Raw genomic sequence first — 16,179 nt, 5'->3', positions numbered from 1 at the left:
TATTTTCATTAGTTGTAGCTTGGAGGAACTCTGGGTGAAATAAAAGTGTTCTTTTGACACTCATTTACTTCCACGACACATAATAATGCTAGACGTTCATAAAATTTATACTTTCCACAATAATTCCTATAAAATTGTGACTTTTGTCACAATACTGTCCCCTTCTCCTAGGATCAGTGCCTATACCTTGCTTGTGGGATGACCTTATGAGAGCACTTCCTCTTTTCATTCTGGTAGGTACACCTGCCCTTTTACTTAGTGAATGCTGGGTAGGCCCCCCTTACCTTTTCTGAGAAGGCCTCACAGTTCATTACCCTAGTATACATTTCTATGTACAACATAGTTAAGTATTTTCTGGTAAAGATATAAATCTAACTTAAGCTTCACATTTATTCTTTAGTATATAATTTACTCCCTAGAGTCTTCCTCTACTTATCAACTTCTATACTTTCAATACACACTATGTCAATGTATACTATTCATGTCCCACTATCCTTCAATCCATTAGAGTATTTATTATACTGACATTTCTTATTGATAATCATGATTAACGTTCTCTCATACTTTTGTTTTCTCTCTTTGCTCATGTCTCTTAGTTTATATACACCTTTTCTTATGTATATTTGATGTAGAACCGTCATAGCTTCCTATATATGTGTGCATATTTCTAGATGTACCCACATTTTCCCAACAACACTTGGTGGTTCTCACATTGTGACAGGCTTTCTAGTCTGTAATTGTATGTTTGTGTCTAAGTGTACACTTGTGTGTATGAGGATGTGCGTTCATGTAGTCTGATTCTTCGGCCTTCTTATCTAAAGATAAGATATAGGTTACCAGAAACCACAGATGTAAGGAAGGACTTAGCGATAGAAATTTATGAATACAGAAAGAGGACAAAAATAGACAGGTCCTCAAAAGAGAAGTAAGAAAGGAAAAAATAGATGTGGATGCTAGGATTGAATAACAGAAAGAAGATAGCCCAAAAGATAGGAAACCCTTCCCACCCAGATTCCCCAGGATCCCTACCTCTCAGGTACTTGAGTGAGATGCCGGAGGTGGTTTGGTGTTAAATTGTCTCCTACAGAACAGACTTGTCCCACCTTCACGGTCAAGGTCCCCAAAGGAAATCCTAGCAACCCTATGGAAATGGCAAATGATGAAGAATCAGGCACACTTTTTTGTGAGGGTTGTTTGAAAGGTGTGCTGTGTGTTTTGCGTTCGTCATGATTTATCGTTTCATGTAAATCATGCTCTTATCTACAACACCCACCCCTTTCAAAATTTAGACAAACCCTCCCATCTATATCACATCCCATAAAAGGTATAAAATACTCTATACAAACTAGAAAAGCTATACACTTCGGTATAACAATTGTTCAATTAGTCACATCATATTACAATTTATTTCGTCTAGCTATCACTTTATTTCTGTGATTCTCTAGTTATTCTCTATTTTATAGTCATACTCAGTTTTGTAAGCAATAGGATTATAGGATAGTTTTAGATTTTAAAGGAATTCAGTGTAAGAAACTATTTTGGAAGAAACACCGAAAACAACTCGGGATCCAACGGTTGTCACTCCGCCAGTGCACTGAGAATGTTAACGTCCTTAGGAGGATAGATGACTCTGCCCGGGTCCCATGGATCTGATGTTAATTTTTCTTGTGCACTGGCAAACCAGTAATTTTCTTTAAATTTCTTTTTAAAGTCTTCACATGAGGAAAAATTCTCAATATTTACTGTACCCCATTCTAAGGCTTTACCTAAAAGGTACCCCACAGCAAATTCAATTTTCTTAGAATCTTCCCAATTTTTTGGTAATGCTTGGTTAAACCTTTTTAAGAAATGGGTCAGATGTACATCTCCATCCAGCTTAAATTTAGGGAATTGTCTAGATAACCCTGAATTAGCTCCCCATCATAAATCAGTCACAGCTTTACTAGTTAATATCACATTATGTGAAGTTACCCTTCCTTCTATTTTGTCTTGAATAAGCTTAAATTCTCTCCGCAGGTCTTCTATACCCTTCCTGGTATCACTAAGTTCCGAAGACAGAATAGGTGATATGTTTCTGGAGGTTTTTCTCTCGGTAACTTTTCGACCTATAATTTCTTCAAATTGTTCCTCCAAACATTTATGATGAGTTCGTTATTTTCTCATTGAAATTTCTTTCTACATTATTTACTCATGTACTGACACCTGTAATTTGCAACTGAATAATTGGTATTAATTCATTATTCTTATCTACACTCTCCTTCAAAGTATTCAGTCCCTGATTTACAGCGTTAAACTTAACATTGCACACATTTTCAAAAGATCCCAACTTTTCATTAATTTCGTATTCTACAGTATTACATCTGTCCTAAATGTTAAATTCTAACCTTCTTGATAAATCTTGGAAATTGTCATTCTGTTTCTGACTAAGGTCAATAAACATCTGATTTACATAAATGTTCAAGGAATTAGTCAATTCATTCTTTAAACCTATTTTTAAATTCTCTACTCTACTATTTAAGGCATAAAATTCAGCCTTAAGAGCACCCATGCCTTCGCACAGATTACTAAATTCTTTGCTTTGCGAGTCTACTTTGGCATTTAACAAACCTAGATTTGTCGCTTAACTATTTAGAGTTTCACTCTGGGCATTAGGAGCTTCCCTCTGAGCATTCAGAACACTCTGGGTACTTAACTGTGAATCTGATGAGTTTAACTTAAGACCCTGAGCATTTAATTGAGAATTTACCAAACTTAAGAGTTACATTTTGAGCTTTGATTAAATTTACCAACTCAGCCCAGTCAGGTGTTGCTTTGCTAACTCTCATAGCCATAGCTGGGTCTTGAATCTCTCCAACTTCTTGTAAATTTTCCCTACCTTTAAATGCTTTAGCTCTCGTAATCATTTAAAACTAACTTTAAATACTACAATTACACAATAAAAGTTCACTCAACAGTATGTACCACTTCGTGCTAAAGTAATGAAGTTTTGTCTCACGCTCAGCCGGCGTAGAAGTCTCGTTGCGTAGGTGAGTGGATGTGGAGGCAGGTCAGCACCAGTGAACAGTAGCTGGTGCTGGCAGTATCAGATGTACATTGGTTTCCGCATCTACATCCCCGCGAAGTGTGTGAGAGCTGTATACTCCCCGCACTGGATCTTCTCGGTTGAAGCATTCTATGGGTATTTCTTCTTAGACAAATACGTCTAAATCTTCTTTGCTGTTTTATAGTTGTGAATTTTCCATCTCTTTCACTATTTTTCATTCAAATTTTGCTTCATTGGATACTTGAACATATTCGAATGCCTCAGAGTAAATCCCTTGTCATGTTATGTTTTGTTGCTAGGGTAACACGTAACAACTTCTTCTCTAGTTTTTGACTTAAAATACACATTTTCTCAGGTCCTTTCACACAGTTCACCACATTCTAACATTTTGTGACGACTTTCTTAATACGCCTTCTCTTCTAAAACTTTGCTCTTTCGGCAACATCGTCTGTGTATTTGACTTTCATGCAGAATAAAATTCTCAATTTCCACATACACGTATGACTTCCAGTAAGTCACTTGCTCCATCCAATGTCAGAAACAAATTTAATTACATTTATAAGATAGTTGGCTTCATAACTGTGACTACTTCACATGAATCATAAAATAGGTCTTGCCTCTAACAAGGCTGGATTAAGAGTCCACAGGATTACTTTCTCAACTGTTTTTCTTTCACATAACAATAGTCAATGACAATTGACACAGAGCTGCATAAAAACTCCATGGTTCCTCCTCTAAAACACCTACAGATTGCCCGACAAGTACTTGTCGGAGCCGTTCAACCGCCCCGTCTACTTTCTTCTCGTGACTGACTTTAAATCTGCACATACAAACATGTGATGCGCAGTGGGTATGATTCTACCATTCCACACTCATATCTAGAATATTGTGTGCTCGAGACGGTAGAAGGCTGAGTGGTTCTAGAACTTACACAGAAATTCTCGAATCACTACAAAGTTTGTCTGTCTTAGTTGTCTTTCAATTATATCAATTTTTCTTCAGTTGGTACATGGATGTACAATGAAGTGATATCGAATGAGAGTAGTATAGCTGTGTCGGGTACCTTAATAGCTTTCATTTTGCTGACTAGATCATTAGTTTTTGTAAGCTTCTATTGTTTATGTAAGTATAGTGTTTTTTGTAGAAACATATGCCTGTTCTTGGCTAAATGATACACTGGTGCAGTTGGGGAAATCAATAAGAAGCCTGATCAGAGTGCAGGGCTTGTGAACCTTTGGTAAACTTCTGATGTGGGTGCCCTCACATTCTTTTGTATTTTCCTTTTTATCTGACTTTGTGAGTGTAGATTTGATGTTTTTTAGCAGTTTTTGTTTGTCTCTTTGGAAGCTTGGGGTGGGGGTCACTTTTTAGTTTTGTTATTTAGGTTTCTGTTATGGAATTTGATATTTTCATGGTATAGTCTTTTTTCAAACATAACAACCCAAGTTCTTCCCTTGTAACCATTGCATTGTGTGACTTCACTTTTTTGTGTATGTCTCTGACTGTTTTCTCATCTGTTGTGGTCACTATCATTTATTATTTATTGTATTTTTTTCTTTCTGATAATTTATCTGATTTCTTCTGCCATCACTTCTCTGGTTAGCACTGCATTAAAATTTCCTTTCTCTTGCTTTTCTTCCTGTTTTATTATATATTTACTTTCTGTAGTGATGTTTTCCATTGTTCTTTGAGCAGCGTGCGTGTTTCAATTGTGTTTGGGTCGCTTTTGGAGTAGTTCTTCTTCATGTGTTGAGAATTTTATTTCAGTTAAATTGGCAGTTCTAGTGTGTGTTGGTGTTAGTTGTTCCTGTTTGTGTTCAACAGCTTGTTTAGTTTCTTGTATTGTTATTCAAGCTTCTTTCAAATCTCTGTTTCCGTGAGATATTTCACCTGCTCAGTAGAGTATTGGAGATTGTTTGATTTGGATGCCTAGTTGTGTGTTCTGCATAGTGTGGAAACGAACAGGACAGATTCAAAGTTCGTGGACGTCAAACCAAAACAAAACAGTGAACAAACAATAGTCAGAAGCACATCCATGATGCAAATTTGTGCGTGAAACATGCGTCCATGCCGCAACGACATAACAGGATGCAGTGTTTACAAACAAGCAGGAGAAACCCTGTCAAAATATGAAACATCATCTATGAAGAGCAACTTACATGCATTAGTTTGCCATACCTAACCTTCACAAAACTTTTACCAGTGTCCACAGGGTCAGTTCAACTACACAAAAACACATTTGGTACATAAAAACATATTTGTCACAGCTGACTAGCAACACACTACATTGGCAAGTCTGAAAATGGGCAAATGTCACAAATTTTTCAAACATCCCTCATGTCTGCAGATGACATGATGTACTTATTTACACATGTGAATGATTTTGGTCGGCATCCCCAGAACACACAAACGTAAAATAAAAATTGAAGTGCACGTAAAATTTGAATGACACCAAAATCATATTCACTAAGCTAAAAACAACTTGTATATATTTCGGGAAAAAGAAAAAACGAAAGAAGACACTAAGAATGCCATAACTGTAGTGAAACTTGTTTGAGTGATAAAACAAAACAATAATTTGTATACTTGCAAAAAAGGTGGACCATCCTCAATTCATTATTATTTTCCTGCAAGCATGGGAACTGAGCTCAAAACTCCAATATGATGCATCTCAATAATGTTTGGATTAATGAGATTCTTTTCTGGGGACCGAAGCACAAAACATGCATACCATTCTTTAACTACAGAACAGGTCCATAAGAAAAATAATAACTGATTAGTAATCAGGTTCATTGTAAAGAACTGTGTAAAGAACTGTTTAAAGAACTGGGTTTCCTCACTGCACCAAGTGAGTAAATCTACCAATCTTTTGTGAATATCAAGGAGAACATCACTAAACATTTCATTAATAGAACTCAGTACAGACATGGAACATGGGCCAGTTTGGAACTTCATTTACCAAGGAAAAACAAACCAAAAATCTCAAAACAGCATTTTCTATCAGGTAATAAAATTGTATACTAAACTGCAGAGGGAGATGAAAGTGGTTTCTAAACTGCATCTATTTAACAGGCAGCTACAACATTCATTAGATGTAATCAATACTAAATAATTTGCTTATAGGATTCAGTGGTTATTAATGAGACTGGGTACTTACTACTCCACATCACATCAGTTTTCCGAATGAAATGGAGTTACCGTGAGGGGGCATAGTAGCAATTTCACGATTCCAGAGCCACCTGTATGTGCTCTTGATGTGTGCAGTGTTGAACAGCAACACTTTGTTTATATCAAAGTACACTGAACAACAGGGGCCAACCTAATGAGGCAAGGCGTTTTTAACAACATACTTCATATTTTTTTGCTTTGTCTGGCCTGCCGGATTTAGATTTTCCTAGTTCATTTCAGGTAAATGCCAGGCTGGTTCTTACATCAAGCCCACACCCAACCATCTGGCCCGTTCTCATAAATTTACTGGTGGGTGTCCACCTCCGTAGCGTAGCGGTAACGTTTCCGACTATCACGCAGGATGCCCAGGTTCGATTCCCAGCACGAGACTGGGTGTTGTGTGTCCTTCATCACCACTGACTCACAAGTCACCGAAATGGCGTTAACTAAAAAGGACTTTCAATACAGCAACTAACTCCCCCCGCATGGGGCCTCCCGGCCAACAATGCTATAAGCTCATTTCATTTTTACTGGTGGGTACCAATATCGATCGAGACTCTCACTGCCAGTAGAGTGCCGGGTCCACCAAGACCACAAAGTAAATTTCACATTTTCAAAACATGACTGACCAACACCTATTCAGCATATTAAATCACAAGGTAATCAGTTAAATGTCGTCAGCCTCATCTTTTAGTCTATGTGGAAGATTTCTTATGAAAACTTTAGTATGACATAGCAGAATGGAATGTAACCTATGGTTTTTCCATCTTTTTGCTTTTTTATGTAGTATACAGGGCAGGCCATTGATCGTGACCAGGCCAAATCTCTCACGAAATAAGTGTCAAACGAAAAAACTACAAAGAACGAAACTTGTCTAGCTTGAAGGGGGTTGGGGTTGACCCGCTAGATGGTGCTGCCATAGGTCAAACGGATATCAACTGTGTTTTTTTTAAATAGGAATCCCCATTTTTTATTACTTATTCGTGTAGTACACAAAGAAATACAAATAATTTAGTTGGACCACTTTTTTCGCTTTGTGATAGATGGTGCTGTAATAGTCACAATCATATGGCTCTCAATTATAGACCAACAGTTGGTAACAGGTAGGTTTTTAAATTAAAATACAGAACATAGGTACGTTTGAACATTTTATTTCAGTTGTTCCAACGTGATACACGTACCTTTGTCAAGTTATCATTTCTGAGAATGCATGCTGTTACAACGTGATTACCTGTAAATACCACATTAATGCAATAAATGCTCAAAATGATGTCCGTCAAGCTCAGTGCATTTGGCAATACTTGTAACAACATTCCTCTCAACAACGAGTAGTTCGCCTTCCAAAATGTTCGCACATGCATTGACAATGTGCTGACGCATGCTGTCAGGTGTTGTCGGTGGATCATGATAGCAAATATCCTTCAACTTTCCCCAGAGAAAGAAATCCGGGGATGTCATGAAATATGCTATTCAATACCGCTCCAACCACACGTGAGGTATGTGCCGGACATCCATCATGTTGGAAGTACATCACCATTCTGTCATGCAGTGAAACATCTTGTAGCAACATCGGTAGAACATTGCGTAGGAAATCTTCATACATCGTACCATTTAGATTGCCATCGATAAAATGGGGGCCAATTATCCTTCCTCCCATAATGCCGCACCGTGCATTAACCCACCAAGGTCGCTGATGTTCCACTTGTCGCAGCCATCGTGGATTTTCCGTTGCCCAATAGTGCACATTATGCCAGTTTCCGTTACCGCTGTTGGTGAATGATGCTTCACTGCTAAATAAATCTGTCATTGTCCCGTAATTTCTCTTGTGCCCAGTGGCAGAACTGTACAAGACGTTCAAAGTCATCACCATGCAATTCCTGGTGCATAGAAATATGTTGATGTAGTATTCTCAACACCGAAGTTTTTGAGAATCCCGATTCTTGCTCAATTTTTCTGCTACTGATGTGCGGATTAGCCGCGACAGCAGCTAAAACACCTACTTGGGCATCACCATTTGTTGCAGGTCGTGGTTGACATTTCACATGTGGCTGAACACTTCCTGTTTCCTTAAATAACTTAATTATCCGGCGAATTGTTGGACACTTTTCAAGTGTCTGTTACTATTCAAGTGTGGCAGTGCTGCAGCGGCGATGTTCTGCTAGGTGATCTGCTTGCCAGGCAGTGCCGCCAATGAAATGCATGGCATCTTATGGCCAGTCTGGCACTAGCTAGGGAACAGAGCTGTCAAGCACCACCTGCTGCTCATCCATGCAAAATTTTATTCGAATTCACATGTCCGCTATGCATAGCTTGATACCAAATCTTACGTATGACATTCAGCCAAGTCTGACAACTTGAAACACTTCATCTCTAGATTATTAAAACTACGAACTGGGGGGAAAAATTGTATGTGCTGGGAATCACGATTGTCATAAATGAAGCTCATTTCAAAGGATATGTCCCTTCACCTAACACTAACATTCAAACTGCTTACAGCAATGATCTTTCAGAACACTTGCCAGTTGGAGAATATGGAAATTAGTGATCCTCAATTTCCCTAGGGCCTCTTCCTGATGATCCACTTTAATCAGAAGAACTTCAAAACAAAGACAAAGCACATTACATCTAAGATATGGAAGCTTTCCCCCATAACTAACTTCCACACAGACGGAGCACAGTTTCATCTTCTGCAGAATCAAGTGATGCTAATGGGTCAATACATAAGATACAGTAGAATGATCTTAAGAAATAAGATATACAAACAAATGAGGCACATTTCCTATTTCATGCCTGAATTATTTGTAAACTGAAGTCGAGCTTACAATAAATTACTTTTCAAATAAAAATTGAAAAATCACTTCTATGTATATCTTACAGCTACAACTTATTTATTTACTTATTTTACACGTCCAGGAATTAGATGTATATGTCGTGTGACTAGGGCCTCCTGTCGAGTAGACTGTTTGCCTGGTGCAAGTCTTTCGATTTAATGCCTCTTCGGCGACTTGCACATCAATGGGGATGAAATAATGATGATTAGGACAACAGAACACCCAGTCCCGGAGCAGAGATAATCTCCGACCCAGCTGGGAATCGAACCCGGGCCCTTAGGACTGACATTCTGTCACGCTGACCACTAAGCTACCAGAGGCGGACAGGACTTGGATATACAACATACTTAAAATGCAGCCTAATAAATGAAAGTACAGTACAGTAACACAAGATCCTGAAAGTAGTAACATAATACAGCAAGATATAAATAGTTTTCTATTAATGGACTGCAAGCTCCAGAATTCGGCATTTTGTATGGCCTTATCACTTGCTGCATAAAGATCTTCTGTGGTGCAAGGATTGGGCAGGTTTCTGCAGACCAGAATACGTTGTGTGTCCTGTACATCGCCACACTCACATAATTCCTCATCAGTGGCATGGCCCCATTTCCTGAAGCTTGCCTTGCATCGGGGCACTCCTGTCTTCAGTTGGTTTGGGGCCTTTCGTGTCACATGTGGCAGATGAAAGCCCACAGCAGTTTCCTCTTTGATGTTCTTCCTATCCCTTTCATTTAATGAATCTTGCTACAGCTCCGTTCAAAGAATTATAGATGCTGACGGAACTGCTGATGTGTGCATGAAGTTCCTTCCTGATCTCAGCCTAGGTCTCTGTGCTTCATGTCCAAACAGGGGATGGCTGGGGTCGGTTTCCTGTTTCTTTTTCTGAATTTCTGCAGCTGTTGTTCTGCGGATCACAAGTGGTGCTGTACCCATAATTTGCTTGATTTTGGTGACAGGAGATGGTCATGAGCAGCCAGGTCGGTGCTACATATTCTGCTGCAGAGAAGCATAGTGCCAGTGCAGATGTGCGGAGCAGATTCGGCTGCGATCCCCAGGTGGTGCCAATAAGTTTACGTATGATGATGTTCCAAGCAGATACTTTCAGCCTTGTTTCTTGGCAATGATCTTTGAATGTGATACTATGATCTGACCCAGATATTTTGGAGTATCATGGTGGCATAGTTGTTGTCCTCTTCTGATAATACTCACCTTCCTCATGCCTTCTAAGTTTCTATGATAAAAGGCAAGGATATGACTTCAGAAGGTTATCATCATAATACTTGCAGAGATCCTCGAAGGCTGCTGTCAGCTTTGTCTTCAGTTTCTCAAAGGTTTTCCTTGAGTTGCAGTTGCTGTTTCATCTGCATAAATAAATGTTCTTGTTCAGAGATAGATTGGTTGGTCATCAGTGTACATATATAGGAGGGATGGCAGTATGCTACCTTGAGGGAGACCATTCTGCAAGGTCCAATAGCAATGAAGTCCTGTTCTGTATAAGATTTTTCATCGACATGTTATGTGATGCGATTGGGGATTAGCCATTCCAGGACTTTGTACAGTTGGCAAAGAAGACAAACTGGTCAGAAGTTTTTAGATCAGTTGGTTCCTTTCCAGGCTTCAGAAGTGCAACAACTTTGGCTTTGCACCAGATCTTAAGGATCTGTAATTTTGAAATGATGGTCTTCATTAAATTTAAGATCCATTGCTTTGTTATTGGCTCAAACATTGTAATTTGCTGTGGTCTTAGGCCATCTAGGCCTACAGTTTTATTGTTCTTCATAGAGTGAAAAGTTCCATCTAGTTTCTCCATGGGGAAGGGTATACCAATGTAGCCCTTACCAGTATTTCTTTTAAGCCTCCTGTCCACAGTTGTTTTAGTTTTTCCATTCAACAATAGTTGATGTGCCAATTTGATCAGGTATTACATTAAATACGCTTGGAGGGGAACGTTGTGCGGCCACTGCTAAACTACAACTAAAATGGTAAATATCACTTCAAACAACAAATAATTAACTACTGCTTAGACAGATTGTTACATTAAACCATGAAAATCTTTTCTTACAGTGAGGTTACTTTTGTTAAAATAGTGTTTTTTTCTTTAGTTCATATCTGGAGATTTTCATTAGCTCATCAAATACACATATCGGCATCCTCATGAAACAGAGATATTTAACACCGTTGTTTCTTAAGCCATTACAATGCCTTTGAAATATTATCCTGTTAATGTCATGATCAGCCATGAAGGGATGCACCTAGAACTATTACTTTTTCTGCTTTCTAAAAGAAGCTGGCAGTTGTGAGTGCAGTTGTGTAATGAAGAAGTTAGAAGTGAAGAAATTATAAGTAAATTAAAACTATCAAAACCTTTGGTTATGAGAAAATTATTTTTAATGACATGCAACATATAACAACAGCCACCCCAATACTACCTACAGCAAAAAATGATGTACAATCAATATCAACAGTCATTATCTCCTTCGAATTCTTAAAAGTAAGTATAAAATATGGAAATCGTTCCATGCTTTAACAGTTCTACAACTTACAAAATACATCATTCAGTTATGTTCATCTTGTATCTAAAACTTAATGTACGAATGTGACAAGGCTAAATGGGAAGTTGTGTCAATGGATTCACATAAAATATGAGTGATATACTTCCTAGCTTTTGAAATGTATACTTACTTTCATCGGGAAGCAGAGGGATAGGCTGGAGAAAATTACAAAGGAAAGGCAGGTCACTCGAACCCCAGATCAGAGGTACCTCCCAGTAATAATGTTTTATGCTGAGACTCACCAGAAGCCACACCACAAACAGGAAATTCTATAGTGGAATATCGTGCTGTGTGTCTTCATGTTAAATAATTAAGAACGAATGAGAGAAATCAAATAAAAAACACAGGAGAAGTTGGTGCTATTTAATTGTCTTTGTTCTTAATGTTTTTAAAGAAGATACATAAAACCGCGGTCTGAACAATTCATAGACACAGAACCTGAGACGGGCAATATTGCTCAACTGTACACTCAAGACTGTGCATAAAGCTACTTGAAGATATTACAGAGGAAGTCTGTAAATGGCAAACAGTAACACGACCACTCTTGTTCAAAAAGACACACACACACACACACACACACACACACACACACACACACACACACACACACACACACACACACACACACCTGAAAGAAGTATGCATTTAATGAAGAACACTGAGTAATGTGTGACACAAAGCACTTAATTTAATGGTTTCTGTCAAGTGAATCAGTTATGCTACATTTGGAAACAATACCAGCAGTAAATCAAAGCATGTAATAATCACAAAATATTGATTATAAATATGTATGATACCAACCCACCAAATATTATAATGTGAAAGGTGAATAACAGAAGTGCAAGCTTCCTAAGACATAACAAATAGCTGTACAGATATCGGCAATCCTTGTTGTTGTGGTCTTCAGTCGAGAGACTGGTTTGATGCAGCTCTCCATGCTACTCTATCCTGTGCAAGCTTCTTCATCTCCCAGTACCTACCGCAACTTCTGAATCTACTTAGTGTATTCATCTTTTGGTCGATCTCTGTGATTTTTACCCTCTCTGCTGCCCTCCAATACTAAATGGTGATCCCATGATGCCTCAGAACATGTCCTACCAACCAATCCCTTCTTCTAGTCAAGTTGTGCCACAAATTCCTCTTCTCCCCAATTCTACTCAATACCTCCTCATTAGTTATGTTATCTACCCATCCAATCATCAGCATTCTTCTGAAGCACCACATTTCGGAAGCTTCTGTTCTCTTCTTGTCTAAACTATTTATTGTCCATCTTTCACTTCCATACATGGCTACACTCCATACAAATACTTTCAGAAACGACTTCCTCACAGTTAAATCTATACTGGATGCTAATAAATTTCTCTTCTTCAGAAACGCTTTCCTTGCCATTGCCAGTCTACATTTTACATCCTTTCTACTTTGACCATCATCAGTTGTTTAGCTCCCCAAATAGCAAAACTCCTTTACTACTGTAAGTGCCTCATTTTCTGATCTAATTCCCTCAGCATCACCCAATTTAATTCGACTACATTCCATTATCCTTGTTTTGCTTTTGTTAACTTTCATCTTATATCCTCCTTTCAAGACACTGTTCATTCCGTTCAACTGCTCTTCCAAGTCCTTTGCTGTCTCTGACAGAATTACTATGTCATTGGCGAACCTCAAAGTTTTTATTTCTTCTCCATGGATTTTAATTCCTACTCCGGATTTCCCTTTCGTTTTCTTTACTGCTTGCTCAATATACAGATTGAATAACATCGGGGAGAGGCTACAACCCTGTCTCACTCCCTTCCCAACCACTGCTTCCCTTTCATGCCCCTTGACTCTTGTAACTGCCACCTGCTTTCCGTACGAATGGTAAATAGCCTTTCACTCCCAGTATTTTATACTTGCCACTTTCAGAACCTGAAAGAGAGTATTCCAATCAACATTGTCAAAAGCTTTCTCTAAGTCTACAAATGCTAGAAACATAGGTTTGCCTTTCCTTAATGTTTCTTCTAAGATAAGTCGTAGGGTCAGTATTGCCTCACATGATCCAACATTTCTATGGAATCCAAACTGATCTTCCCCGAGGTTGGCTTCTACTAGTTTTTCCATTCGTCTGTAAAGAATTCGTGTTAGTATTTTGCAGCTGTGACTAATTAAATTGATAGTTCGATAATTTTCACACCTGTCAACACCTTCTTTCTTTGGGATTGGAATTATTATATTCTTCTTTAAGTCTGAGGGTATTTCGCCTGTTTCATACATCTTGCTCACCAGATGGTAGAGTTTTGTCAGGACTGGCTCTCCCACGGCAGTCAGTAGTTCCAATGGAATATTGTCTACTCCGGGGGCCTTGTTTCGACTCAGGTCTTTCAGTGCTCTGTCAAACTCTTCACGCAGTATCGTATCTCCCATTTCATCTTCATCTACATCCTCTTCCATTTTCATAATATTGTCCTGAAGTACATCGCCCTTGTATAGACCCTCTATATACTCCTTCCACCTTTCTGCTTTCCCTTCTTTGCTTAGAACTGGGTTTCCATCTGAGCTATTTATATTCATACAAATGGTTCTCCTCTCTCCAAAGGTCTCTTTAATTTTCCTGTAGGCAGTATCTATCTTACCCCTAGTGAGATATGCCTCTACATCCTTACATTTGACCTCTAGCCATCCCTGCTTAGCCATTATGGACTTCCTGTCGATCTCTTTTTTGAGGCGCTTGTATTTCTTTTTGCCTGTTTGATTTGCTGCATTTTTATATTTTCTCCTTTCATCAATTAAATTCAATATAGCTTCTGTTACCCAAGGATTTCTACTAGCCCTTGTCTTTTTATCTACTTTATCCTCTGATGCCTTCACTAGTTCATCCCTCAAAGCTACCCATTCTTCTTCTACTGTATTTCTTTCCCCCATTCCTGTTAATTGTTCCCTTATGCTCTCCCTGAAACTCTGTACAACCTCTGGTTCTTTCAGTTTATCCAGGTCCCATCTCCTTAAATTCCCACCTTTTTGCAGTTTCTTCAGTTTTAATCTACAGTTCATAACCAATAGATTGTGGTCAGAGTCCACATGTACCCCTGGAAATGTCTTACAATTTAAAACCTGGTTCCTAGATCTCTGTCTCACCATTGTATAATCTGTATGAAATCTTCCAGTATCTCCAGGCCTCTTGCATGTATACAACCTTCTTTCATGATTCTTAAAGCAAGTGTTAGATATGATTAAGTTATAGTCTGTCCAAAATTCTACCAGGTGGCTTCCTCTTTCATTCCTTACCCCCATTCCATATTCACCTACTAAGTTTCCTTCTCTCCCTTTTCATACTCTCAAATTCCAGTCACCCATGACTATTAAATTTTCGTCACCCTTCACTATCTGAATAATTTCTTTTATCTCATCATACATTTCATCAATCTCTTCACCATTTGCGGAGCTAGTTGACGTATAAACTTGTACTACTGTGGTAGGTGTGGGCTTCATGTCTATCCTGGCCAAAATAATGGGTTCACTATGCTGTGTGTCGTAGCTTAACCGCATTCCTATTTTTTTATTCATCATTAAACCTATTTCTGCATTACCCCTATTTGATTTTGTATTTATAGCCCTGTATTCACCTGACCAAAAGTCTTGTTCCTCCTGCCACCAAACTTCACTAATTCCCAATATATCTAACTTCAACCTATCCATTTCTCTTTTTAAATTTTCTAACCCACCTGCCCAATTAAGCGATCTGACATTCCACACACTGATCCGTAGAACGCCAGTTTTCTTTCTCCTGATAACGACATCCTCCTGAGTAGTCCCCGCCCAGAGATCGGAATGGGGGACTATTTTACCTCCGGCATATTTTACCCTAGAGGACGCCATCATCATTTAACCATACAGTAAAGCCGCATGCCTTCATGAAAAATTACAGTTGTGGTTTCCCTAGATTTCAGCTGTTCGCAGTACCAGCACAGCAAGGCAGTTTCGGTTACTGTTACAAGGCCAGATCAGTCAATCATCCAGACTGTTGCCCCTGCAACTACTGAAAAGGCTGCTGCCCCTCTTTAGGAACTACAAGTTTGTCTGGCCTCTCAACAGATACCCCTCAGTTATGGTTGCACCTACGGTATGACTATCTACATCACTGAGGCACGGAAGCCTCGCCACCAACAGCAAGGTCCATGGTTCATGGAGGGGGGAATCCTTATCAATTTTAAAAAGGCTACTGAAAACTTTGCTTAACAGCAAAATAATAAATAATTAACATAAAGTTTTATCTGTGATACATAGGAGTAATTTTCAGTTTCTGAAAATTAGGATTCACAGAAGATTCGAAGACCATTACCCTAACTTACATATCACATATCATGATAAGTATAATATTACACATTAGGGCACACAACTAATGAAATATTGTGCATCAAAGTGAAGAGCGAGCAGTTGCAATCTTAAATCACAAGTGAGTGTTCAGTTTGCTGAGAGAAGTTCGAGATAATAGAGATTAAACAAAAAATGCTGGTTTCACATATTCATCCATACACTACAGTAGTTAGTAGCCCATAATATAAAAGTAAACAGTGTGTGTGTGTTGATACATTGTGGACACGGGACAGTG

At 38.6% G+C, this 16,179-nt stretch overlaps 1 protein-coding gene across 2 annotated transcripts in view; it reads right to left on the bottom strand.

Annotated features, from left to right (window-relative positions):
- Nucleotides 1-16,179, bottom strand: part of LOC124795132 (protein-cysteine N-palmitoyltransferase Rasp) — a 174,729-nt gene that overhangs the window by 151,677 nt on the left and 6,873 nt on the right. The window lies entirely within an intron of this gene.

This window comes from Schistocerca piceifrons, chromosome 4 (genome assembly GCF_021461385.2).
Source record: "Schistocerca piceifrons isolate TAMUIC-IGC-003096 chromosome 4, iqSchPice1.1, whole genome shotgun sequence".
Lineage (NCBI taxonomy): Eukaryota > Metazoa > Arthropoda > Insecta > Orthoptera > Acrididae > Schistocerca > Schistocerca piceifrons.
Note: the sequence above shows the minus strand (reverse complement) of the source record. Positions and strands in the feature narration are given on the sequence as shown.